At 33.1% G+C, this 2500-nt stretch overlaps 1 protein-coding gene across 3 annotated transcripts in view; it reads right to left on the bottom strand.

Annotated features, from left to right (window-relative positions):
* The window catches only part of LOC137629750 (calcitonin gene-related peptide type 1 receptor-like), a 703766-nt gene that overhangs the window by 234187 nt on the left and 467079 nt on the right, over positions 1–2500 (bottom strand). Inside the window, exon 1 of one of the 3 annotated variants that reach the window (XM_068361351.1) lies at positions 1–99. This exon is cut by the window's left edge and continues 59 nt beyond it. The exons of the other annotated variants lie outside the window; for them this stretch is intronic. The gene's annotated coding sequence lies outside the window, so the exon portion shown is untranslated. Of the gene's footprint in view, positions 100–2500 lie in introns of those variants that run through there. 3 annotated transcript variants of the gene reach the window in all.

Below are 2500 nucleotides of genomic sequence, written 5' to 3'. Positions count from 1 at the left end.
TGATTGACTTCGGCGGACTCCTGCCCCCATGGGCCAGGGTCCCCGGAGGTATTGTTAGCACCTTTGGGCGCCAGCTCTTCATAGTTCCATTCCTCCAAAACGGGTGCTGGAAAGATGGAACAGATGGTTAAGGAAGAGTTAATATATATATATAAAAATATGTAGACAACAATATTGTAAAAAATTACTGAATAAACATTTATGGACATTTAACTTATTAAAAATCATAAATGCAATCAGATTCATACAGCGCATACATGGACATAAGAAGATCCATAATACAGACGTATGCATAAATACATACACACACATATATACAAAGTATATATATATATATATATATATATACATACACATATATATATACATGTATATAGATATATAAATTCATATATATAGATATATACATACATATATACATAGGGTCTACATACATCTATATATATTCATATATATAATATATATATATATATAAATATATATATATAATATATATATATATATATAGGGATATCTAGTTTCACAGGAGGTTGACCTTGTGTGTAATTAGGTATGCTGATAGTTAGTTATGCTTAAACATGACGTCGCAATAAAATAAAGATAGAGTAATACAATATGACGAAGATACAGTACATAAACGAAATGAAGTATATGTGAAGGCAGCATGAAATAATACAAATTTTTACCTGACATTGACTTCCAGCGGAGGAATGAGAGATGAGGAATGAGAGATAATATTATCATGGTCATATCCCCGTTCATATGTCAGAGACACATTAGGATCATGACACCAAAATTTTCATTCAAACAGAGAACATAATTTATTACCAGTTATACACTGTTAAAAAAAAATGTATTAACCGTATTTCAATAAATGAAGTGACCGTAATTTTACCCTACTTTGCTATTATCATTTACAGGTTGGTGACGGTAGTATCATTCCTTTACGTCAATGTATACGTTTTTAAAACAGTAAATGCCTGACAACATTTATTCCATGATTTTTACCGTTTTTTTTTTTTTACGGCAAATTTTTAAGTGTGGGTCATTTTAAATTTTCGAAAAAAAAAATATCTATATATAGGAACTAAGCAATCTTATAAATAAAATCAAATAAAATTCCTAAAAGGATAAATTATCTATATATAGGAACTTAAAACATCTTATGATTAGAATAAAAGAAAAATCCAAGAAGGATAAAATGGTTGATGGAAGAAAACTTTCAAAGTACCACGGATAGGGTGTTAAAATATTAAAAATAACGATTACAGAGAGAGAGAGAGAGAGAGAGAGAGGAGAGAGAGAGAGAGAGAGAGAGAGAGTCCAATAAAAATAAGATAGCTGAATCAAAGTTTAAAATGGATGAAACTTTCAAAGTACCACGGAGAGAGAGAGAGAGAGAGAGAGAGAGAGAGAGAGAGAGAGCCCAAATCTTCCTAAAACAAATAGTAAGTTCCCGGGGAACTCTCTTTCTTTATCTCCCCGATTTTTTTTTTCTTTTTACTTCAAACAAAACCTAACAGTTTAATTCGCTGTGAAAAGAGGGAGGGAAAAAGTTAGCGAAGAAACTCAATAGATCTGCAATTAAGAAAGTTTCCCCGGTAGCCATTTACTTAATGAGGTTGTAGCCCCTCGGATGAGTAAATTTACTCAACTCAATCTCGCTGTAATGAGCTGTATCACACCTTCAATGAAAGAGAGAGAGAGAGAGAGAGAGAGAGAGAGAGAGAGAGAGAGTGAACACCTTTCGTCATCCAGTTGTATGAAATAACAACATCTTGATGACTATATACACATCATAAAGGAGGAATCAAAAGGTCAAGAGAGAGAGAGAGAGAGAGAGAGGAGAGAGAGAGAGAGAGAGACGCTGTAAAGAGCTGTATTATTTTTACTAGCTAAGCTACAACGCTAGTTGGAAAAAACAGGATGCTATAAGTCCAGGGTCACCAACAGAGAAAAAAAATTGGAGAGAGAGAGAGAGAGAGAGAGAGAGAGAGACTCTAATCCTATAGGTACTCAAGGCGAGATAATATTGACTCTCAGCAAAAGGTTACTCAAATGTCTTACGTCGAGATGAAAAGCAGACATCAAATACTTAATAAAGATGGGAATCGCCCGAGTGTTGAAAGAACACCAAAACATTCTGTTTAACGATGAATGGATATCACATATCCCAACTTTTTTTTATAGCGTTATTGGCTGTTTCCAAAGGAGAGACTTACAATGAAGACCTCAGAACAGCCACAAGAGAAGATTGTTGCCAAGTTAATTTTTCTATACTAGAAAAGGGGTTTATGTTTTAAGTACAGGAACCAATTACGTTAGATCAAATAAAAAAAGGTAATAAAAGACTGTGTTTATTAATGAAGAAAGTAGAACGGTTGATTGCGAGTGCTCCACACGTAGTAAAAAAGTTTTACGCATGATTTTTTTCATTCTCTTTATAAGTGAATGAATGACCTTACTAGAGAAAGCTATAAAGTTACATATACAAACAAGA

Source organism: Palaemon carinicauda, chromosome 37 (genome assembly GCF_036898095.1).
Source record: "Palaemon carinicauda isolate YSFRI2023 chromosome 37, ASM3689809v2, whole genome shotgun sequence".
NCBI classification, from domain to species: Eukaryota; Metazoa; Arthropoda; class Malacostraca; order Decapoda; family Palaemonidae; genus Palaemon; species Palaemon carinicauda.
The sequence above is the reverse complement of the archived record's forward strand: the minus strand, read 5'-3'. Positions and strand labels throughout refer to the sequence as shown.